This window comes from Lissotriton vulgaris, chromosome 7, assembly GCF_964263255.1.
Source record: "Lissotriton vulgaris chromosome 7, aLisVul1.2, whole genome shotgun sequence".
Classification (NCBI taxonomy): domain Eukaryota; kingdom Metazoa; phylum Chordata; class Amphibia; order Caudata; family Salamandridae; genus Lissotriton; species Lissotriton vulgaris.
In genome coordinates, this window is record NC_141695.1 from 1,408,144,998 (window position 1) to 1,408,171,453 (window position 26,456).

Here is a 26,456-nt window from a genome sequence, read left to right on the forward strand (position 1 = left end):
GTTACCACACAGCTGAACAGAAGGGTACACGTCTCTGGTGCCTCCGTCTGTCCTCGGTGAAATATTGGGACTGATTGCGCTTTCCAAGCCTGAAAACGACTGCTCTGAACTTTGCACCGGGTTCGCGCTGGAGCGGAGGGGACTGCTGTGAGCGGTTGCCTGAAGCACGAAACTCTGAGGCCTTCCGCGAGGGCTGCGGGCCCTCCTTGCTGCGTGCGTGTGGCGCGGTGGTGAAGCGGATTCAAACTGGAGGTGAGGGCGGCTCATGGTACTGCAGCGGGAGGGGACAGCCTGGTAACACACCCCCGCAGAAACGGGTGCCATATTTGAGGCGGACGAGGAGGCAGCAGCCCCCCTCGTAATACCCGTGACCATCGCGGGCAGCGCGTTGAGGAGTGCTTGGCAGGACACGCTGTGCGAAGGTCCAGGGCGTTCATCTACACCGGGAGTCAGCGGGGGCACGTTGCACTCTATCTGCGAGGCCCGACAGCGGCAATTGAGTTACCGGCCGGTGGATTTCTGCTCTGCCCGCTGCTGTGATAACCGCCATTGCGGAAGACATCGCCCGGGTGCCGCGACCGCTATGCACTCATTTTGGCGCCATCTTGCAGTAAGCTGTTAGTGGACGTGAACTACCAGTGCCGAGGGGTTTTCTTCGATTGTGGCACGCGGGGCAGTCCAGGACAGGGCAGCAGACTTTCTGGTGTGTGCCTATACGAATCAGGTGACGTTGCAGGTGATTGCTGAGAGTTAGTGCGTCCGCACCGGGGTACGTCAGATCTATTTGCTGTGAGTCAGGGCTGCTCAAGACATTGCTACCTTCATTTGGCGGAGTGGTAAAGACACGAGGCAATTCTGAGGGGAGCATTGCGCCACAAGCTGACTGTGCAGACGCAATTTACTAGCGACCTAGTGGCACCATGGGGAAACCAGACACTCGGCAGCCTAAACTTACTTTTGACGCAACCAAGAAAGGACCCCCGCAAGAATGCCCGGATGGAGGCTGAGGCGCATGACGCAGTTGTGTCGTGTAACCGAGCAGCGACTGCCGACCTCTATATGTACCAACTTCTACAAGAGATGCGACAGGGGTTCGCTACTGTGGTGGACAAGGTGGATCGGATGTCCTCCAGAATGGACGCCATAGTCCATAAAGTGGATCAACATGAAGAACGGCTGAAGGAAGCGGAAAGCCGCATCTCTGCTGCTGATGACGTCACGGCTGGACACACGACGCAATTAGCGAGAATGAACAATTTGCTGCGGGTTATTGCTTCAAAAAAATGAAGGTTTGGAAGCCTGCAGCCGACGCAATAACATACGCGTCACGGGCGTGCCGGAATCAACAAACACGGGGCGTATGGAAGATTATATTGAAAGACTGCTTTTGACGTCCACTGGTTCTGAAGCTTTCTCTACGCAATTTATTGTTGAAAGGGCACATCGGTCTCTGGGGCCTAAACCAAAACCTGGCGACACATAATTGTGCGACTCCTAAATTATCGCGATCGCGATGTGGCGTTGCGTGCTGCGTGCACTCAACAGAACTTAGTTTATGATGGAGTTGCCTTTTCAATCTTCCTGGATTTTACACCACTAGTCCAGGAGGAACGGCGCAAGTTTGTTGAGGTGAAGAAGAAGCTCAGTGCAGCCCAAATTGACTATGCATTGCTATACTCTTTGAGGGTCAGGGTGACGCATCAGGGGAAACAACGTTTTTTTACAAACCCGCAGCAAGTTGAGGACTATCTGCATGCACTGAAACGTGCACAACGTGTAGAGACTGTTTGCAGCCCGGCGAGACATGCGGACGCAACGGAGACAGATGAAGACGCTTGATCAGCAGGACGTGGGAACTGAACTGTGGTTCATGATTACTGCATGACCTGCTGGGCATATACGAGGAGGACGGAGGCTCATGGCTTACTGCCCACTAAGCTTTACACCAGTTCCAGTGGTAACGTAACCCAGGCTCCCACTACCCCTCCTCAGACGAAGCCCAGAGGGCGCACAGGTTCCGGGGCTTGAGGGGGGATAGTGGCTGTGTGACCTTCTAATGCTGTCCCCCTGTGGGTATTCCCCATTAATGGAACATGTCAGTGGGGTGCTTATTTTGTTTTGCTGGGCGGGTTGGGGGGTGAGGGCGGACACCTCTGGCAAGTTGGGGATGCTTCAGTGGGAGAGGGGGTGGATGGGGTGTGAATGCGTATTGTATCGTATTGGATATGTCGAAATAGACGGGAGGGAGGAGAGGGGACTAGTTGATGAGTTGGGGATGCTTCAGTGGGAGGGGGGGGTTGTTCTATGGCAGGGGGGATGTGGCGGGGGCAGTTGACCACTACGTTCTGGGCAGTGCGAAGGCACACAATGAGAATGCTGAATCTTGTGGTGACTACAGGGTAGCAGGGTTGTCAAAGACATTGCTGAGTTACTTTGCATGTTTTGCTTGTGCGTATGACTGGAGAACCGACTAACAAGTTGTTAACTATACTATCCTGGAATGTCAGAGGACTTAACGATCCACGAAAATGTCAAAAGGTTATATCCTACCTGGAAGGGCATGGGGCACAACTGGTATTGTTGCAGGAGACACATATCCTCCCGCAGACCAACCCCTCCTTCCCAAGCAAGTGGGCTGGTGGCCGATACTTCTCCTCTTACTCCTCATATTTCAGAGGAGTTGCTATACTTATTAAACGTAATGTCCCGTTCTTACTCCAGGGTAGTGTAACTGACGCTGCGGGGCGATATGTGATTGTGTGGGGGAGGCTGGGTGATGACTCGATCACAGTGGTAAATTGTAATGCCCCCAATGTACAGTACCAGAATTTTTTGTATTACTATGGGGCAAGATGTTAGACATAGGATCTGCGCATGTGATTTGGGGGGGTGATTTTAATGTGGCACTGCTGCCGGCACTAGACAGGGTGGATGGAAGGGCACAATATCACGTTAAAGCAAGGGAGGCTATACAAGATATTTTAGGGGAAGGACTGTTAATAGATAGTTGGAGACACCTACATCCCAACACACTTGAAGGTACGCACTTCACATTGGGCACGGTTGGACTATTGTCACCTGTCACAAAGGCTTGCGGGTAATATGACAGCTGCGAAACAACTAGCCCGTACATATTCGGATCACTGCCCTGTGTTGATCACACTGAAGATACCGGGTTTTGACTGCCCCAGGCCAAACTGGCGGCTTCAACCCACAGCCCTCTTGGACATAGTTTTTAGGGAGGAACTGCGAGTGGGCATTACTGATTTCTTCCCGCGCAATCAGGGCACTGTAGAGAGCGTTGCAACCATTTGCGAGGCCTTTAAGGTCACTGTTAGTGGCTGGTGCATAGCAAAGAGATTTGGAGTACTACGTGACATTCAGCACACGATGCGTAGACTAGAGGGCGAGTTAAAAGACTTAGAGCGCCGGATGCAGGGGGAAGAGAACCATGCAGCACAAGAAGAGGTTAGGGTACAGCTGTCAGAATATGAGAGTGAGGCGGCTAGTGAATCAAAATTTCGGAGTAAATACTGGATTGCTAGAAAATATGGGGAGAGAGAGCGGCCAGGAAAAGCCCTAGCTACAATTATACTAAATGCCCGAGGTGCTAACACCATACTGGAGATCGCAGACTGCACTGGCGAACTGTACAAAGATAATGGCCGCATCCTGGAGGTCCTCACTGGCCACTATAAGAGTTTATACACTTCCCAAGTCTCGGTTGCAATAGATTTCGATGCCTTCTTTGGTGATGTGGCCCTCTGCTGGCTGAGCGATGTTCACAGGAAGTTCTTGAGTGCCCCTCTAGAACTGGATGAGATTAAAGATGCGATAATGTCCCTACGAAATGGGAAAGCGCCAGGTCTGGACGGTCTACCGGCGGAATTTTATAAGTGATATATAGATATAATGGTGCCGGTGCTGCGAGAAGTTTTCGAAGACTTGCTAGAAGTGGGTTTACTACCTCAAACAATGCGCGAAGTGGTGATTACATCTCTCCTAAAACCTGGCAAGGACCCCACAACCTGCGACTCCTACCGACCCCCGTCGCTCATTAATTGTGACGCTAAGATATTGGCCAAGGTATTGGCCACCAGGGTGTCGCTACTTATGACTCAGATAGTACTCCTGGATCAATTGGGGTTTGTCCCAACGAGGGCTATGAGTCATAACCTCCGCACTCTCTTCTCCCTTATGCAGGCAGTGGCGCCGGACTTCCCTCTCGCTGCTGTGTTTCTGGATGCGTCAAAAGGCATTCGACTCCGTCGAATGGAACTATCTGTTTACGGTGCTGCACAGAATGGGCTTCCCCCCTGTCTTTTTGTCATGGATCCGACTATTGTATCATAAGCCAACCGCTAAGGTGCTTGTAACCGGGCATCTCTCGCCTGCAATATCTCTTACAAGGGGCACCCGACAGGGGTGCCAGCTGTCCCCACTTTTATTCGCCATTGCAATCGAGCCGCTGGTATGCCGGCTTCGGCAGTTACATCAGGACAATGCGTTCCATTGCCCTCAGAGGTAGATTTCTGTATCACTATATGCAGATGATGTAACATTATATTATGATATGTCAGAGAGCCACAGACTAGGTTGAGCGCCCTATTGCAGGAATTTCTGGTGTTTAGCAGACTGTCAGGTGTAAATATCAACTGGAGCAAGTCTCAACTTTTTCCACTGACACCTGCTGTTCCCGAGTTCCCTCTGGACTGTCCGGTGGAATGGTGTCACTCCGACTTAAAGTACCTAGGGGTACAGGTATTGAGAGACAGGGAGGAAACCTTGCACATGAACTATGGAACTGCTATAATGAAACTGAAAGATACCATTACACGCTGGATTGCACTGCCCTTGTCGATGGCGGGACGAGCCTCTTTAATCAAAATGGTCATACTCCCGCGCTTTCTATATTATTTCCTTAATATCCCTTATTACCCGGAGGCGTTTTTCTTCAAAGCCCTAAAACCAGAGATGATCAGACTGGTCTGGGGGGCCGTCAGCCATGGCTCAAATGGAGTGTCATGGCACAACCGTATAACAAAGGCGGATTTGACATCCCTGATTTTGAGACATACTATCTTAGTGCTCACGCGCACTTTTTATACCACTAGATTAGACCCACAAGATACATGCCGCAGATAGCTGTGGAGGAATGGATTGCACAACCGCTACCACTGAATGGAGTTGTCCATGGTCCGGCTAGCGTCCTGGAGACGCCACCAACGACAGTATCTTGTACAATAGACTCCTGGCATAGAATACTGCGCAGATTGCGACTTCCTATGCTATATGCACCACACATGCCTCTGACATACCACCCGGGTCTGGCTGTCTTAAATGAAACCGGATTCCTGCTCATGTGCAAGTGACTGCAGAAGAGTACATGGGGCAATCTATTTCTCAACGTGGAATTTGAACGATTTTTTGGCGAATTCAATCCTAATCTCCTTGAAGTTTTTTATTACTTGCGGCTGAGAGAGGGGATGAAGGGCCTTTGTCTGACTACCCCCATGAGCCGGAGGCTGTTCCTCCTTTTATTATGCTGCTGAATAGTACCGACGGCACACATCTAGTCTCTAGATTATACAGCAGCATCCGGGCGCATACCCCTGAAGTTGAGGGAGCAGATAGGAGTCACTGGGCCGCTGATTTGGGGGTGGAGATCTCTGATGAGCAATGGGAGTACTGCTGTAAAATAACAGGGCGTATTACATCTAGCTGTAGATTTAAGATCATTCACTACAAATTCTTACACCGGCTTTATTATACCCCTGCTAGGAAGTATGGATTTAAACTGGCAGATACAGACTGCTGTGAATGATGTGGGCAACCAGGAGCCGATTTTTTCCATCTAGCGTGGACATGACCGCGGGTCTGTTCTTTTTGGGAAGAAATACATGGTGCATTGGAGAGTATGCTTACACTGCAGTTAGCCAGAGATCCCATGGTTTTCCTCCTCAGGCACACTGCACATATACCCAGCGGGAACAGGAAATTTATAGACACTGCTCTTCTGTTAGCTAAGCGTAGACTTGCATGTCGGTGGGGGTGGGGGAGAGCCCCGAAATTTAAGGAATGGATGCAAGATCTGATATATTGTCAGGATCAGCACAACATCTATGCCGAAACACAATCGGTGACCTCTAGATCAGCCGATATTTGGGGCCCACTTCAGTCCTATATCTCGCAGCAGGTACCATCCAATGTGGGGATTGAGGGACAGACAAACGGAGGGGCTGGAGGGGAGCTTGGGGACGATATAACAAGGTAATATCAGATGCTGGCTACCATACGGTATCAGGGATCCTCTGGTTTTGAGTCATGATGCCGTGCTGTATGCCTAATTTCGTGGGGATATGATGTACCTCGGATGATGAAAATATGTTGTGTTCTCTACTGTCATGTGCTTACAGTTATTCATGCAATGCTTCAATATACTGTCCATCTGTATGTATAATGTTACCCATTTACCCACTATCTGACGGTCACGATTGATTCCATTCTTTGTACAATATGCTGACAAAGTGCTATCTTGAATGCCCAATTTTCTATGTATGTGGATAATGTTAGTATAGTTACATCTGCTATCCCCTACCTTAACGTGGCCTTTCCCTTGTATGCAAAAGGAAGCAGTACTATTTAAAATAGGAACTGGCATTGCTTTATCATCAGTGACATTTCGATCCTGGAAATGCTGACAATATTGCGTGGAATTGAATTGTTCGAAATCCAACATTTCTTCCTTTAACCAGGTAGCATTTTCATAAGTGGTGTACATATTCATACAGGCATCCGGGTCCAGAGATCCCGCCCCTTGGTTCCCACGGCCATCAAATCCCTGGTGTTGTTCTATGTACCTTAAAACAGCTTCATAGTCCTTTTCAGTATATCTTTTGGGATCGGCTACATAATGCAGAAACATGAGAGATAATAACTGAAACCAGGCTTCACAGCTTGCTAAGTGTGATAATGGCAAAGAAATAAACAAATCATGGCGATGCATTACAGATGGCAAGAGGCCACATACCCAGCAATTTGTTTTGTTTGTAATACTATGAGCCTCATGCAACATTTCTATGAATGCATTTTGAAGATAGGTTTCTCGATGTCGCTCTTTGTGGGAGGCAAGGTATAAAAGAAATGTTGAGGTGGGGCTGTAGTGGTACCTAAAACATGATGCATAGGGTATTGGAATTCCAAATACATAAACACACTCATCAATATTGTCATAATTACTGCAATGATTATTACAAAGGCTATCTTCACTCTGGTAGCCCAACCGGAAAACATAGGAACATTTTCAAGAAAAGGTCTGGGAGCAAGAGGTCTCTCGTCCTCAAAAGCAAATCGGGCAAAGGGATACATCCTTACTAAAAGTCAAAACTAAACTCGGGAAAAAGGTGCAAGTCAACTGTCCGAGGGTTTCTTCTCCCTGTGTCCGTTTAGAGCCTCACAGGCAGGCTCTTGCTATCCATCCACAGAAACGATATTTACTTTAATTTCACTGTTGCAATTTATGCCCCTTAGATTGTACAGTCTTTCTTTCTCAACAGAGCAATGTGTCAGTTCCAAGCTCTCAACGGATTCAGTCCAGTGTCTCACTCAATACCCAGAAAAGCTTATCCGCGAGCACTGCAACACGAGACATTTCCTAGCACTGCCACTTGTGAACTAATGCATCTCCACTGGCTACTGTTTATTTTCACTCATATATAATTGACATGTCAGTATGTGCTGCTAGCCGAGTACCGTTTGTAGTAATGATTCATTGTTGTGACATTGTGTAACTACTGATTAACTCATCTGTGAAACTAAATAAAGTTTGGGACCGTTGGTCTTAAAAAAAAATAAATAAAAAAAAAAATACCCAGAAAAGCTTATTTTCAACCCTATAATTCAAGTCTTTCCCTGTCTCCTGTAATCCGGAACTGGGGTATCGCGTGATTTTCGGGGCCGTAAATTGTATCCAAGATGGCCAGTTGCTCCTGGTCATGGAATAACACAGCAGCAGGGACATTTGGTGTAACACGTTTTTCAAAAGCCTCAGAGGGATCAGCCTTATCGCAAGTTTCAGAAACTGGGGCCGATTTGTCTCCTTGTGGTATCAACAATCCTTCCTCTTGCCCAATTTCAACGGCATCCGAGAAAGGCACAAATCTCACCCTTTGTTCTCCTTCATGTGTCAGAACTCCATCTCGGTTCTGTTGATCAGAGGGAAGCGGTAAGGGTAGCTTCTTCACATGCGACACTTAGATCCAGTTCTTCTTCCCATCCACTTTTACTGCTGTTCGAGTGGCCAGTAGGATCTGGTAAGGACGGCTCCACCTGGGTTCCAGACTCGGTTTCCGTTGATAATTCCGCACGAGGACCCACTGTCCTGGTTCCAAGCGATGTCCGGGACCCTCCGGCAGCGGCTGCAGTACTGCCGACACCTGTTGATGAATAGAACGCAGATCTTTAGTTAAAGCGTACAGATAATCTGTCATCATAGGGTAATCAAGATCACAAAAGGATCTAGGTCTTGGAACACCCCACACATTGGCTGGTCGACCAAAACGACCTCATAGGGTGACAGCCCAGCCCGAGAATGGGGGGGTACTCGTATTGACATTAATGCTAGGGGTAGTGCATCAGGCCATCTCAAGCCCGTACTCTCCCGTATCTTTGCCATTTTTAATTTCAAAATGCCATTATATTTCTTAACCAGTCCTGCAGATTGTGGGTGTCGTGCCGCATGAAATTTCTGTTTTATTTGCAATCCTGTACAAACATATTTAACGAGTTCTGCATTAAAATGTACCCCATTGTCTGTCCATAAAATTCGGGGCAAACCAAACCGGTGCAAAAATTCCTTAATTAGGGCTTTTGCAGTAGCTAGGGCAGTATTCTCTTTGGTGGGGTATGCTTAAACCCATTTGCTAAACGCACAAACCGCCACCAATACATATTTAAGATTGTTTACTCTGTCGAATTGAATATAATCCATCTGTAACACTTCAAATGGTAAGGAAGGGGGCGCAAAATTTCCACTAAGGACTGTCCCTCCAGGATTATGCTGTAAACAGACCATGCAGTATTTGACCACATGAGCAGCAGTTTTGGGAATGTTCGAGTTATTCCACACTGGGTCTAATAATGAACAAATACCTTTTGCTCCAATGTGGGCAGTGCCATGGGCCATCACTACTACCGCGTACACCAGGGCATTAGGCAAAAGCCATCTCTGTCTGTCAGTCAAGTCAATCATTTTTGTCTAACAGCCCTATTTCCCGTTCCCATTTTAATAATTCATCAGGCGTGGCTTCTTTCTGCAATTCTTTAACACTTTCAATAGTATTATCAAATACTGTAGTCTCCGCCACCCATCGGGTTGCCACACTTGGGAACATTGTGGACGTTTTGGTTTGTGCTGTTTCCTTCGCTATTTGATCGGCAAAGGCATTTCCTTCTCCTGTAGTATCAATGATTTTCTTATGGGCACTACACTTAATAATAGCTACCTTCTCTGGTAAAGTTAGAGCATATAACAATCTTTCAATCAACGGGCCATGTTGTATTCTTTGACCATGGGAGGTAAGAAATCCTCGTTCCGTCCACAGCCGCCCAAAACTATGGGCCACGCCAAAGGCGTATTGGCTGTCGATAAAAATGTTTACCCTCAATCCTTCACTCAATTCACATGCAGGTAATAATGCTATTAGTTCAGCTGCTTGCGCTTATTGCTGAGGAACCCGAGCAGTCTCTACTACTGTTCTAAGGGTGGTTATAGCATAAGCAGCTGTTGTTGTGCCATCTGGTAACTTGAAACAAGAGCCATCCACACACAACTCCCCTTGAGGGTCAGATAAAGGAAGGTCAGTGAGGTCTACACGTCTCTTCGTTTCTTCTTCTTCTTCAGTCCGAAATATACAATCATGGACATCGTCCTTTTGGTCACTCGAAGGGAGGGGTAGTAACGTAGCTGTATTCAGAGTGGCACATCGTTTAATTTGAATGTGGGGTGCAAATAAAGTTAATTCATAACCAGTCAATCGTGCACTCGTGAGGTGCTGAGTTTTTGTTCGATTCAATAATATGTCTACAGCGTGCGGTATCATCCCTGTGAGGTCAGTATTCAAAACAATCCCCTCCGACTGTCGAATGGCCACCGCCACAGCAGCAGTAGCCCTTAGACAGCTAGGAAGGGCTCTGGCAACATTATCCAATACTGCCGAGAAATACGCACAGGGTCGTTGTTTTCCGCCAAAACCCTGGGTTAACACTGAAAGAGAACAACCGTTCACCTCATGCACATAGAATGTAAAAGGTTTCCGGTAGTCCGGAGTACCCAAGACGGGTGCAGAACAAAGAGCAGTCTTTAAAGAATTAAAAGCTTCTTGACATTCATCCGTCCAGGGTAAGGGTTCATGCACATCCTTGGTAACCAAATGCAACAAGGGTTTAGCCAGAAAGGAATAATTTGGAATCCAGTGGCGACAGTAAGAGGTTATGCCTAGAAAAGCGCGAACATCTCGTTGAGTACGAGGTACAGACATGTTAGTAATAACAGTTATACGTTCAGGAGTTAATCGCCTCCCCACTTTCGACAGTAAATGACCAAGATAGGTCACTTCCTGTCGACAGTACTGAAATTTAGACAAAGACACCTTATTACCATTAGCAGCCAAATGGTGCAAAAGTCTAACAGTGGCTTCCTTACAACCATCTGCTGTATCAGATGTCACCAGAATATCATCCACATATTGGACGAGAACGTTATCCGGAGGGAGGACCAATTCATCCAATACTGCTTTTAAAGTCTGACTATATATACTAGGACTTTCAGTATAGCCTTGAGGTGCACGATAAAATCTAAAACTGCAGCCAGATAAGGAGAATCCGAAAATATGACGGCTATCTGGATGTATGGGGATACTAAAGAAAGCGTTTTTCAAATCGATGACTGAAAAATACTGTGCAGTAGGGGGAATCATAGTCAAGATAGCAGTGATGTCTGGGACCACAGGATACTGAGGAACCACTATTTTATTAACCTCTGTTACTGACCTGGGAGCCTTGCCGGAGGAGGCTTTACGGAGCACACTGCCCTCTAACCCTTGGGTTACCACTGCCGCTGCTGCAGTTCGCCGCACCCGCTCCGCGGGTGCCGCCTCGCGGTTCACAGTGAGGGGCGGTGCTGCCTAGGCGCTAGAATCAAGGAGGTGCCGAAAATCACCAAGGGCGCGTGCAGCAGGGACTCGGAAGATCAGGAGTCCCTGCGTTCCACAGGTGCGCACGGACGGGCCCACAGCCAGACACGCCCCCCGCCTGGCCAGATTTAAAAGGCGTGTGTTTTATCCACTGCTTGGGACACCAACAAACTCTGTTACTGACCTGGGAGCCTTGACGGAGGAGGCTTTACGGAGCACACTGCCCTCTAACCCTTGGGTTACCACTGCCGCTGCTGCAGCTCGACGCACCCCCTCCGCGGGTGCCGCCAAGCGGTTCACAGTGAGGGGCAGTGCTGCCTAGTCGCTAGAATCAAGAAGGTGCCGAAAATCACTAAGGGCGCGTGCAGCAGGGACTCGGAAGATCAGGAGTCCCTGCGTTCCACAGGTGCGCACGGACGCGCCCACAGCCAGACACGCCCCCTGCCTGCAACGCCCCCTATTTTACGATCTGCTCGACGCTCAGCGGGACGCGAGCGGGACGCCGAGCGAAGCCCGAGCAAAGGGCGGGCAGTCTGTGGCAGTCAGGGGCTGTCAGAGGCTGGGCTGGGCCACCCCCCTTACACCCATCGCCTCCGGACGAAGACCTCGGAGTTTATCTGTGGATCCTGAAGCCATCATGTCAACCCGCTCTGGTAAAGCTTTGAGGGGCAGAGGAGAAAGTGCCTCAGGGGGTACCACGATGATTGGCACAATGGACAAATTCATTACCAGGGTGGCCGCCGTCATTGAAAAGGAGATTGCAATGACGGAACGCCGCCTCTCACAAGACTTCCTTCCTTCCAAACGTTCTTCCCTGGGAGCTGCGGCACATGTCTTGTCCCCAACTTCCTCCATCCCCACCGCACCCCTGCCTGGGACCCTCTCTGGGGAGCCACATATTGTAGCGCTAGAAGCTGGAATAGACAGGATAGAAAGTCTGATACCTGATTCTCTCCCAAACAGTCCCTGCAATGCGGTAGCAGAGTCCCGCCCCGCTCATCCCATAGCTAGCTCTCCCGGCCTCATGTCTCAATCCGGTTCTAACGTTCCTACACCCGGCCTAAAATCATTGTCCCAGATTCAATCTACCCGGGTGCATAGGAAAAGGAAAAGGGCGACCAGTATTCGGAAGGGTTGTTACTCCACACTTTATAAGCGTCCTAGGACCCAGCCCCAAAGGGGTCCTACACACTCAGATTCCGGAGGGCCTGAATTACCTGGGAACCCCACCCCCCACAGCTTGCAGCCGACACCCTGCAACCTCCACCCTTGGTCCCGGAATTACTCGTTCCAGTAAACGAGGGCCCCTCACTCGAGCCCCTCGAGAAACTGGTAAAGTCTCTGCTGGTACCACTCATTGACCGAGTTAAGAGTCTGGGGGATAGGCTTGACAGATTTGAACAGGTTACCAGGGACAATTTTTTCTCCCTGAAAACCTTGTTTAAATTTCAGCCAAAGCTTAGTGAGGACAACACAGACAGGAATGCTGGAAAAGGGGCTTCTGTGAGCCAACCATTGGGAAATCAGTCGACACTGCCAGCTAAGTCACTAGCTACCAGGAACGCTCCTACACCAGCTTCCCAGGCCGGTGCGAAGCAGGCAAGGTCGAGTGTTTCCACTCATGCTGCCCAAGTGCATGCTACTCCCTCCCCAGCAGCAATAATATCCGTGCATAATTCTGCACATAAGAAGCAACAGAAGGGAGGGATTGGCCCAAACTCTAAATCCCTGGCTGCTCCACTCGCTAAAGACAGCGGAGTAGCCACAACTTCTAAGGCTAAACTTACCACCTCTCCTCTTAAAAATCCCTCCCCAGTGGCCATTCCGCAGAAACTGACACGTAAGTGCCCCCCAGTCAACCTCCCCCCTGAGTGCCACCCGTATGTTGTTGTCCTTATCAAAGTTCCCCCCCTAAAAGATACCCAGCAGGAAACTCACCAGGCGCTAAAGAACAAGGTCATCCACTGGCTGAAAACCAATAGACCCCTCCCATTGGGCGTGGATGGCCTGATTCTTGGCGTACGTAGGGTGGGCTGGATCGGACACGGGAAAAAACCTTTCGAGGGTGACTGTGTGGTGGTCAATTTCCAAGATACAAGAGCTGCCCATTCAATATGCTGCCAAGGGCGACCCGTGGCCGGGCCGGGAGTTGATGCAGTAGATCTATCATTCTTCTACCCGCGGTCGGCTCCGATTGTCCCTATCATCCATCCCGGGCCCCTTCCCCAAAACAACGTCCATGGCCAATTTTTCCCAGGAATAACTGTAGCGCAGTCGCATACAGTTCCACCACTACCGAACTGGGGCTTCTGGGGCTGCTGACTTTGTGACGCTCCTGAGGAGGCGTTGGCGACTTGGAGTCCCGGTGACCAGTCCCCCCCTTGTGCCAAAATTCATAGCCCTCCGACCACACCAGAAGATCAGGCTATTGTCGAGACTTCAGGGGTACTAGGGGAGGTGAGGGCGCCATTTGACCCTTCAGTTGGCTCTCCAACTGCGGGTGTTGTGGACCTATTTGCTCCTGTCGAGACCTGTAGCATTGCGGCTGTGGCGGACCCACTTATTAGGGTTTTCAGCTGGAACGTAGCAGGCCTCGAGAGAAAGCTGGCATTGCCCGACTGGAACTCGCTTGTGGAGCAATACTCCATATGCCTGTTCCAGGAAACCTGGAGCAAGGAGCCCCTACACAAGGCAGGATACTCTACCCACTATTTACCAGCGGTCCACTCAGAAACTGGTAGGGGTCGCCCTTCAGGCGGCCTCCTCATCTGGGTGGCTTCTGAACTTAACTGCAGGGTGGTGGAGCGGGATACTAAATGCCCGGACCTCCTCAACATTTCCCTGAAAAACGCTAAGGGCCGAGTCATTTTAAACATCTTGAACATTTATGCCCGAGGCACGAAGGGGGGTAGAGAATCTCCAGTTATAGCTTGCCTGGAAGCCCTGCTTCGCTCGTCACCACACAAGCATTGCACTCTGGTGGCAGGCGATTTTAATTGCACTTTTGAGCCCTTGGGCCCTGAAATTCTACAAGACCAAGAGGAACACAACAATAGGTGGGGGATACCGTCCTTAGAACTCAGCCCAATCAAAAAGTGGACAGAAGTGGCCCACCAGATTAACTCCATAACTATGGAGTTTGGTCTGAGGGCCGCTAATGGCAGGACTGGTTCTGATAAAGCAGGAGCCCATACTTACAACAGGCCCGGACATACGTCAAGAATTGATTATTTTCTTCTTGACGTAAACTTGTGGAGCATGGTAAATGATATGGTGATCTTACCTTCCGTGGAGAGTGATCACAATCTCCTCTCGCTCACATTGTCCCATAGGTGGCTATCTGGCATTGAGAGTAGAACCGCTTGCAATCTCGCCCCGGATTTGACAGCAGTCTCCAATTGTGGACGACGATTAAAGTGGGCGAAGCTGTCGCTCTCAGAGGAGAAAACCTCGGCCATAAGGGAGCTTCTTACCGCAGCTCTAGATAACCTTGACTCCTATGAGGATGGGTTGCTGGAGGTGACCATTAGGTTCTGCACCCTAACTCAGGGTGAACCGCTTCCAGGACTTTTGCACCATCAGAGGACTAGTCATCAATGTGGACAAAACCAAGTATTTAGTCATGCACCCCCCTCGTAAACTTGGCCGTCCCCCTATTTTGAACTCCACCCCCCTCGAAAGAGTGGCAGAATTCGACTACCTGGGAATCCGCCTAAGTGATGCGATGAGCTGGTCCGCCCACATCAACAAAATGACAATCGGCCATAAAAGGGTGGGGGGGGCCCTCCTCAAGGAGTACAGCAATTCAACCAAACAATGTGTTGCCCCATTAATAGACATTTATAAAGCCCGAGCTGTATCCGCGTCACTTTACGGAGCCGAATTGTGGGGCCTAGGTAAATTGGAATCTCTGAGCAAGGCCGAGAACAAATTCATCAAAGACCTCCTTGCCATCCCGATGAGTACTCCGACAGTCCCGGTCTTAATGGACGTAGGCTGCAAAGCAATTAGGGACCAGGCATGCCTTCACCCTCTCTTGCTTTGGGCTCGCCTGTGGAGGGTTCCGGAGTTAAAATCCTATGCTGACGGGTTAGCAGAGGTGATGCGCTCTGATGGCTGGCAGAAGATTAAATGGCTTAGGGACATCAAACAACTGCTAGGGGATCTAGGTTTGGAATCCTGTTGGCTCAGCCACTCAGCCCCCCCAAAGGAATCCCTAAAAAAACTATATTGGGAATGGGTCTTCGCGAAGCGCACCAGCAACCAGCAGCACTGCAATGCCACCGCAGCATTTTTGTTAATAAAAGATGTTGTTGCCTTCGAGCCCTACATGGATTTAATTACCATCGCCATGGACCGGTCTTTGTGCATCAAATTCCGATTAGGAACCCTACCCCTTGCCGACCTTTGCTCCAGGTGGAACAAGTCCCAGCCAGCATCACGCCATTGTGCCCTATGTCCTGATAAACCAGAGACTGTGCCACATTTTCTTTTCGAATGCCCGGACTATGGACGGCCTAGATCACGATGGCTCAAACCAATTTGCAGAGAACTGGGCACTCGCCAGCATACGGTCGCCCTCCGTATTCTATTAACTAATACAGCCCCTCCCATTGTCTGTGCCGTTTCCAAGTTTTTAAAATGGGCTTGGTTGATCCGCCAAAAAAGACTGTCCATATCAATTTAATTCTGTCTTAGCTAAATTATTCTGATCAATTGTGTTTTTATTCTTTTTATTCTTAACGTACAGTCACATTTTTCGACATGCTGTTTTTATTCTTTGTAATGCTTTTATGATATATGCATATCGAAATAAAGCAACCAACCAACCATTAACCTCTCTCAGGTCAATTACAAAACAGTAAGTATCTTTATAATCAGGATCACCATCTAAAGGAGCTTTTTTCAAAATTGGTAAAATGGGACTATTACAAATATTTGCTGCTGTTTCTTCTACAACTCCTTTCTTAATCAAATCACGAATGACATGCATTAAAGCCTGCTCACCGTCAGGTGAATTCGATATTGGGGAATACGTGGTAGATGCACATTCGGTTTTAGGGTTATAGATACAGGGGGTATTTTCAACAGTCCAACATCCGTATCCCCTTTTGCCCAAAGAGTGGGGGATATATCTAAAAACACAGGAGGGAGAGTTGCATTCTTGCCTAAACATTGAGGTACACGTTCAATGGGAGGCTGTAATGTTAGATGCACACCATCAGGAGAACAATAAATACGAGCATGCAACTTCTTCAATATATCCAAGCCAAGTAAATTTTCGCTGCAGCTAGAGGTAAGCAAAAGCAAAAATGGTGAATCTACAGTAACAGGTCCAATAGTAAAAGGAAGCGGTTTTGAAACGGGGCTGACCACGGGAATTCCTGAAAATCCCACTGACACGTTATTTTGCCCAGACAGAGCAGCCCTTGGGACCAATGTATGAGCAACAGAACTATTCATAGCTCCAGTATCCACCAAAAATTCTCAGATGTCCCCATCAATTGCCCCTGCACATAAGGCCCTTGTTGATCAACTGGTACTGATATATGGCCCCAGCTCTGTCCGTGGCTGTCTCATGCATAATTATTCCCGCCATAGTTGTCTTCTCGATAATCCTCATTATAGTACTGTCTTCCTTGAAAATCGTCAAAATAGTTTTTCCCTGACTCTTCGCTGGACCTGTCACCACGTCTCATGCTACTTCGATCAGTACCTCCTCTTTACTGTCCTCTATTGAAACCACCCCGTCTGTATAGTAATGGACACTGGGCTCACCAGTGTCCCTCTTGTCTGCAATTCGAGCACTGATCATATCCTACAGGGGGTCCCTGTCCTCCACCTCCTCTCATCACTGCGCCCCTTGGGAAAAAGCCCCTTCCTCCCCTTCTGGTGTTCTGCCCTCTACTGACTTGCTGCAGCAATACTCGGGTTTTCAACTCCTTAACCTTTTTATCCGATTTATCCTTACTCTCATTTTCTCTATGCTTATAATACTGAGCCATGCTAAGAATAACTGAAGGGGTTGACGTGGTCCAAGTACTCTCAGCAGCCTGTAATCGGGTTTTGATTTCTGGTAATAAATTAGTGACAAATCTATTTACAAATAGCCGTATGCCACCTTCTGTGGACTAATCTTGTCCACTGTCAAGTCAAGTCAAGTCAATTTTTATTGTATAAAATTATTAAAAATTATTACAAAAATATTTCTAAAAAGTTAAAAACACATATGTAACTATTACTTATATTAGAGTCTGTTGGTCATATGAAGAATAAAAATAAAATATATTTCAGTTTTTTGCTATAATTCCCTGTTCGGCTTGCTGTAGGAGGGATTGGGCTTTCATCATATATTAAACCCCTCTACATGCCAGCATAGGAGATGATCCATCTCGCCATCGAATTACTGCTTGCCTATGTGTCCGAATGTTCGATTTGTTAAAAATGTCCTTTAAAAGCCGTCTCCTCAAATCATTAAGTGCCGGGCAAGCACATAATAAATAGGTTAATGATTCATTTTGATATCCACATAGACGACAATGAGAGTCAATGTAACAATTTTACCAGGATGGTAACAAGTCCTTTGAAAACTGTAGGCCTAATCGATGGTTTATATATCTTTGTTTTAGGAACCTATTGAAGTGACTTTCCAGATATGTCTGTGGCTTTATCCCGGAGTATGAATTTATCACGGTCCACCCGTGTCGTCGTTTTGCTGTACTTGTTTTATCTTCCAGATAGGATTCCCATTTGACAGCATTGTTTGTGATTTTGTCAAAGGTATTTCTATCGGGCATCGAGGCCCAGGTTTCTTCGATTCCTATACTGATCAAGGATTGAGACAAAAAATCTCCCCAACTGTTTGGCACGTGTTTCTGCTGAGTGTCAATTTCTTCCCAACACAGGTTATCCAGTGAGCCTTTTTCTGACGTTCGTAATTTGTGACAGAGTTTCACAAAGGTTCCCATGCTGCGAAACTTCTGGTTCAAAAGGCCAAATTCTAGACGAATCTGCGCCGGTGCTGCCGATTTTGGGAGGTTTAGGGCAGCTTTATAGATCTTTGTTTGTAAACTGTTTAACAGTCCTGCTTCCTTACCACACCAGGTGACAAGTGCATATGACAAGGTGGGTAAGGATTGTGTTTTCATCACTTCCAGCAAATGTCTGTAATTTGGGCAGCTTAGTTTTTTTTGCAAATGTCGGTATGCATAGCTCAAGGACTGTGTTTTTGCTTTTAGATCTGTTTTGTGTTCTCTGTTCGTTTGGCCTCGCCCCAGTTTCAAACCTAGGTACTTATATGATGTTTCCTCCTTTATTGGGGTACTATTTGCGTACCATTTGAATACTGTCTGTTTTGGACCCACGATGCAGACCACTTTGGTTTTGTCTTTATTTAGTTCCAGGCATTCGTGTTGCGTTAAAAAGTGGTGTTAAATATTCTGCCCAGAATTCAGGTGAGTGTTTAAAGATGGAGTTTGGGAGCCCGTTGGGACCCGCTGCCCCCTCTTTTTTCAGGCGATTTATAATTGTTTTTAGCTGGACTGTTGTTACTAGGGTATCGGGCACTATATCTACTAATTTTTCTGATTTACTTGTGAGAGTGTTTTCAGTTTTCCTTATGTTCCCATTATCACAACCCGCAGGTATCTCTGAAGTTTCATCTGGTGATCTATTTCCTGTTCTTAGGATAGTACCCGCATGTTCAGAGTTTCTGGTGCAAGTTTTACAATCTGATATACAATGCCGGTTTAGGCCTTCTGCCCTATCAATAAACATGTTTTTGACATGTTGGATCCACTTACATTCTCCAATGCCTACATCCTGTCTTAGGGTATTACCCTTTGTCAATTTGTTGATGATACCCCAAATTTTCGGGCGTTTTTGTGTTTCCCGGCAATTAGTAATTTGGTCCAGATTTCTTCTTGGTATGTTGTTTTTGCGTTACTCAGCATGATCTTGTATCTTTTCCGCATGGATTTTAATTTTAGCTTGTCTGGATTTTTTCCACTTTTTATTAGGGCCCTGGTCCAGCTTCTCCGTAAGTTTTATTGCTAGTATCCAGTTCGTCCCAGTGTCGACTTCTTCTGCCTGCCATCTGTATTGTTGGGTGATGTATGTTGATAAGCCTCCTCTCGGGTGACCAAATTGTCATAATTTTTCAGCGAGGACGTGAAACTCAATATAGCCCGGGATCGATGTTTTACACAGGTTCCAGGTTTCTTGTAGCAATATTAGGTCGTGCTGTTTCAAGAAGTTTGCGGTTTCATGTCAAAGTCAAAGGGAGTTTCCCTGGACTAACTTTATGAAGAATACTTTTGCATCCTAAACAACACTTAACTGTGACACAAATGATAATACGCGATCTAACATAAAGGTCAGTAGAGGTTGCCTTAATGCCAGTCACCCTAATGAAAGAAAGCCAACACCTAAAATGTAACAGCATTATTGTCACCAAGCTTAGGGAGAGAAAGTATATATTAATTCACAGAGAATCAGAAATGTCATGTACAATGTAGATCTTTGGAATGTGTATGTTGACTAGACTTAAGACACACGTTGAGAGTTTTCATTTAAAAAAAAAAGAAAATTGTGAACCTGCAGTTGGGTTGATGTATGAAAGACAGAATACAAAGGTGGCATGTCTTCTTAGTAACTTACTATGTAAATGGAAAGGAAATTCAAAATAAATGGATTGACTTGTATATATTTCTTTAACATCTAGAAGGATTCCACCAAATTTGGTGTTGATGACCCCAATTATTTTGTCCTGAGGAAGGTGTAACCATATCCAAGGCTATAACACCGAAACGCGTCGGCGCACTAAGTCTATAGAATCCAAATAAAGCCGAGTGGTTCCATATATACGCCAATCCTGGACATTGGAAGGCTCACACACATGATAAGAATGCTATTGGATCTGATTATCTGGGACCAAAATCTGTTGTTCCATTGAAAAGAAGGTTTTTTTTGTCTGTTTTCCAATGAAGTTATATGTACTTATTGTGTGACATTTGTTCTTTATGTATACTGTAATGGCTTTTTTGTATTGATGCATGTTTTATGAAATTTGTATTGTAACTAGGAAAGGTGTATATTAATTGTCTTTCAGAAATAATTGGTCTTTCTGAAATTTTAATTTGTCTGTGGGTTCCTTATGTTTAGGATAATACCCTGTCAAGTGAGGTAAAAGATTTTTTAATAAAGAAAACGTATACACGTTACATTTTAGTTGGTGGCAAAAATTCTTTAAGAATAATGTGTTTGTGTCACAGTTAAGTGTTATTTAGGATGCAAAAGTATTCTTCATAAAGTTAGTCCAGGGAAACTCCCTTTGACTTTGATTGTTGGTGGTACCCTGTTCCCTGGAACAAGTGGGGTCCTCTCTCCTTTATTAACTCAAGTGTTTGCGGTTTCATGGTCGTGCCCCAAACTATCAAAACCATGAACATTCCAAGAGCAGAGGCTGATCATATGTGGGTTTGTATCAATTAAATTCTTCTGGTTACAAACTGTAATCTCTAGATTTAATTTTCTGTTTTCTTTTAAATGTGTAGGCTTGCTAGGTACACTTATTTCTCAAGACTGATGCCACCCAGGACCAGTCATCAATCTGTTCCTGTTCTCCTCCTTGCAACACTGCCATTTCTTCACCTCTTGTGTTTTGTGATATTTCTTCACCTCTTGTGTTTTGTGATATCTTTTGCGGGGTTTCTGAGCATGCTCCCTTTAGACATGATTTTTGGGTATTCCCCTCTTCCATTTTCTTTTTGCTTATGGTTGTGCTTTTTAGAAGTGGGAATGGGTATTTTTTCCGTTCTTCCCGCCTTAGACTTATACCCCAAGCTTCAAAAGACGTACTCGTAGCAAATATTCTATCTACTATGTCCTTAGACGACCAGGTAGTTAAAGACTCTTCTACTTCTGTTTTGTATTTTATGTGTTTAAATTCTACTGACAGAAGGTTTTGGGATGTAATGTCGTCCAGTTCTAGTATTTCTCTAAGTAGCCGCATTATATTACCTCTGTTCAAAAAGTCTTGACCCCCTGTTGTCTGGTAATTGGGAGTAAATACCAGTTTATCGTTTATATCTGTTAGTGTTTGTGAAATCCATTTTGCTTCTTCCAATTTTGAATCTTGTGTTATTTCACCATTTACGATGATTTTTCTCCCTTGGCTTAGAGTATTTATTGTTATTTTTTCATTAAAATCGGCTGTTCCACTAAAGTGAGTGATGAGTTTATTGCTTCTTTCCGTGTTTAGTTTATAATCCTTGTTATTTATTTTATCCATGATTTTGTCCATGTTTCTATTTTGAAGTATCTGAGTGCACACTGTTTGTTTGTTTGATGAGTAGTGCAGGTTCGCCCATCTTCATTTGAAATAATTTTTATTGGTGTTCTTAAGTTTCCTTTTTCCTCTTCACTTTTTATAGTTTGCCTTTGGTTGGTTTTGTCTATTACATTTTGTATGTTGTCTGCGCTGATTGCGGCATTTTGGTGTCTCATTTTTTGATTTAATAATTTGACCTCAGGTAGTTGCATTTCATCTGTCTGGTGAATTGTTACTGTCCGTTTTACACAGGGTTCTTGGACTAAAACCCTTTCGTCAGCCTCATCTTGAGAATTGTCTTTATGCTGCGCTCCTGTTGTTTTTTTATGAGTATTCAAATGTTTACACAATTGTGTTTGTTGTGATTTTGTATGAGTAGGGCCTGTAGGTGATTCTATAATCAGGCTATTCCCAATCACTGCATTTGACTGGGCTTGTTGATCTGGGGGCTTGTCTGTATGCCTAGAGTCGGTTACTTCAGAAACTGGTTTCTCTTTCTTAGAGGAGTTATGGTGGAAGATGGGGTACATAGGGTACATATGAGTGTCTACTGTAGGTTGGAATTTAAGTTGTATCCTTCCTTTCCTAGCGCTTTTTTTTGGTCTTTTTGTTAGTTTGACTTTAGTTTGGATTATTGCTCTTTGCGCCTCCTCTACTTGACCTGCTCCATTGTCGGACTTTTCTTCACTTGTCTTACTTAGCTGTTCCTCTAGGTAACTATTTTGGTTAGAATTAATTTCTATGTGTTGGCTCCTAGTTTCTAATTCTGAATTTATTGCCTTAATATTGCTCGTGGATTTGAAGTTTTGTTTTGTATTCACTGATGAATGGACCGCCTTTAAGATGTCATTTAGTATGACCGGTAAATTTGACATGTTGTTCACTAATTTGCCGCATACACAGCTTGGCTTGATTATCTCTGTGTGTAGTCCCTTATCGGCCCTCCCTAGTAGCAGGTTTACCATATGGTCCAGCCTGGTGTATATACCTGAAATATGACCGCAATAAGGTTTATTAGGTCGATTTGCACATCCATTTTATCTGACTGAAAATTCAGTGCTTTAATTGCCTGGTCTAAGGTGTTTAGTAATGTTTTACTCCATGGAGCCTTGTCTTCTTCTCTGGACGGTATTTCCAGTACCTCTTCATCTAATTTACTCGTAGATGATATCGTAATTGGAGATTCTAGATTTAGTTTGTTATTAGACCATCCTCTAATTTTATTTTCGCCTTTATCCCGTTCGAGGGGGTTAATGTTTGGATGCAATGGGGTGTATTCCAACCTTCCATTATTACTAGGACACAATTCCTGGTCTCCTTGTCGTCTATGACTGGTTTGTAGGCATTGGCTGATCTTTGAGTATGCTTCTAACTGGGATTGGTTGTCATTATCTCTTTCTGTGTTTCTGTCCAGGCTTATGTCGTCAGGTAGGGAGAGGGAGGTTAGCCATGAGTTGTCCAGTGAGGCATTATACTCCGCCCCAATTTATTCCCCGTTATTGTTTCTTTCACCTTTCCCTTGATCTTTATTTTCTCGACTCTTTCGTGAATTTGTGAGTCATTTCGGTTTATTTGGGCTGTTATTACAAGGGGCTTGCCAGGGCCAATGTTTCTGTTTCTGTTTTGAGAGGTTTGTAGCTGATCTTTTGGGTTGTTTATTGGACTAATCTCACTATGAGCACCTTGTGATTCTATTTTTTTAATATTCTTAGTGGTAGATTGCTCATGCACATTCTCCTTTGCGCTTGGTGTCGGTGTAATTGGGCTAGGTTGGAGGTCTTGCTCCTGGTTTTGTCCATAGATGATCGCCATGGTTTTTTTTAGATAAAATAATTTTTTTATTCCAATGTTACTTTGTTTTAGGCTTGGAACTGCTAGCTCAGGAGCCGACACTAGTCTTTCTCTTTTTTGTGCAATCCTCTTCCTTTTTCTACTTGCCTTTTGTGTACCCTGGTTCGTATCTTTCTCGGGTTTTTTTTACCGCACACTTATATTCAACCGCACTTTCCCAGATCTCATTCTTTCCGTATTTTAATAATGTCCGTCCGGCCACCTATGCCACCTCTGCTCCACTTCCTACTCCACCTCCACCCCCCCTCCCAAGCCTGTCTGCCCCCTATGAGTAGGAACAGCTGCCGTCAGGGAGGATAGCGAGGTGTGGGTACAGTGTGTAACGTTTGGGTGGGCTAGATGCACTGTCACTAGTATCAAACAATTGTTTTTTTTCTAAATCAGCCGATAGTTTTTTAGGGCCTTCATGCGCCAGCGAGAGTCTATTCCGAACAGTGTGGGGTGGATATGGGGTGGATATAATAGAAAATAGTCTCGTATCCCACTCGTACCCCACTCACCGGTGCTCGCCGTAAGATGTCACAGTCCGTGCTCTGTAATCTGAAGCGACCATCTGCCAAGGCCGCCGCGATGACTGCCAAGATAATCGCCTACAGTGCGACGGGGGGACGGCGTCCTGCTTAGCGTCCTTGACGTCCTTCTCGCTTGTTCTACCTCTGCCACTGCTCTCTGCTCACTCTCCCTGTTGCACTCCGCTGCACTCTGCTTCTGGACACTCAAGGAACGTGACAGCGCTCCACTTGCTGTTACTCTGCGCTAAGCAGCTCTCTCCCGCTGCCTCCTACTGTCTCCTGAGGTCCTGAGATCCTGCTGCCCCAGTCCAAATCTTGGGACTTGGAGGGGTGGCTCTGGTCAGGGGCTCGCCGCTCGCGGCGAGTTTCCTCTACTTCCCCGGATCACTGCAGGTCTTCGTGGCAGTTTACCGCTTTTTTGTTGTGGTTAGCAGCCCGAATGGACCGCAGCACCAGCCTCAAACTCTGTGTTAAACCGGCGTTCGGCGTTCGTGCAGAATGGCGTTCTGATGTGTTCTGCTCTGCGGCGTCTCTCGCAGCTCACTAGCGCACTCTGCTGGACAAACCTGAGAAAGCACTCATCAAGCAATCTTGTCCACTGAAGTCAATAAACAGTTTCTCGAATCGGGTAATGAAGTTGGATACATTTTCATCCTTCTTTTGGTTGCAGGCTGTTAGTTTGTCCCAATCCACCTTTCGTGGAGGATTAAGGGTTTGCATAAATGTAATAATTTGAGCGGGTATAGCTAGAATCTCATCTTTAGGCTTGTTGCCGGGTTTTCGATCTTTGTCCCCTGCCTTAATTTGATCCCAGGTCCCTCCAAGTTCAGCGATATGATCTGAATCATGCACTTGCCTCCATATATCTACTGGAACCAAAAGACCGAAAAACAACTCGATATCAGCTAAAGTCATAACGGCCGAATTCGCGGCTTCAGTTAATTCTTTATAACAAGCCGTAGGATTTTTTCGAGAGTCAGGAAGCTGAGCTTTTAAAGTAAGAACTTCACTCCGCTTCCAAGGGGTATAAACCCATTGGTCTTGAAAATGTGCCTCTACATATACTCTAACGATTTGGCCCCCTCCGTCCGCTACTTCGGGAACCTCAGGATGGAAAAGAGGATGCACTTCTCTCATGGGGTACTGTGTCCCTACATCTTGGCATCTCCTATTCATTCGGTCTCGATAATTTATCAAAGTTTCGACATTTTGAAAAACCTCGTCGACCTGTATTCAAATTTAAAAGCTCGATCTTTGATGTCACACAATATCTGAGGGGCCAGCCCTTCTTGAAAACATTGTTCCCATAAAGAAATTTGTCTTATTGACATGTGTTCTAATGCTAGTTGTGTAACTGGTTCAAAATCTTTCATAGTACTCCAGATGTCCTCTAGAGTATAAACTGGATTCCGCATCCATTGGGACGCCTGTACCACTACAGCCCGTCTTTCTTCATCCCCTAAGGCTGATCGAGTAAAAACTCGTCGACCTTCCATCCCTCCCATAGGGCGTCGTGGCATGTCATCTAAAGAGGCAGCGTCATCCCTTTAGGGGTAACTGTCATTCCTCTAGCGGGGGGTGTTAAAAATATTGGGGATACCGGGGAAGCAGCCATCGTCCCCGGTAACAAGGTAATTAAGTCTGAGGTAGTGGGACGGAGGGTAGGAGGGGCAGACACCGGAGCAGGAGGGTGCACAGCTACTGGAGCGGTAGCAACTGCTGCTCCCGTCCTTCCTGTTCGGTCCACTGGGACCGCAGGGTACAAACCTTGGGGTGCATATGGTGGCGGAGGACGAGCCTCCAATAGTTCCTCTATTTCATCTTCTGCTTCTGTTTGGGTCACATAACTTTTATCAGTCTGTAATCTAAACTGTCTATCTAATTGCTCAATATTCTTCTCTACTTTTTCTTTCTCATACGCCACTGCCTTTTGGGTTACAGTCTGTCCTGCTTTAATTTTTCCCAATTTTTCTTCTCGAATTTGTCGCCGCTTTGCCTCTTTTAACCATAAGGTTAAGGAGTCAAACCTAGTCTGATGGCTCTTTCTCGAAAATAATTTGTTCTGTAAGTAATTAATTTTCCTTTCATCAAAAGACCCTGTTAAGGGCCACTGTAATTCTGCATTATCTTTAGTGTATTTGTTACACAGTGTATTAAACAGAATGGGAGAAATACCATGTTTAACGTACATATCAAAACTAGGACTGCCTTCCGGAGGAGCGGGCTGGCTTTCTTCCAACCGCCCACTTTTCCGACGGCAGCACCCAAAACATAATTTACTAAAACAAGATTTTTTTTGTTATATATTCAACAGATCATATCATTCCAGCTGCAGTCACATTCATAGACGCGTCTACTCACCACACACTCTCAATTTCTCCACCCACAACAAGTCAATGTACATACTATACTTAAAGTGCATAAGTTTCGATCAGGAAAAAAATGAAAAATACTCTGGTCATGACTTTACAATTCCATACGACATGCCTCATACGCGAACAGAGCCCGTCGACTCCTGTTCGGGGAATCAATCACCCTGGATTCCAGACCACCAAAAGAATTCACAAAAGA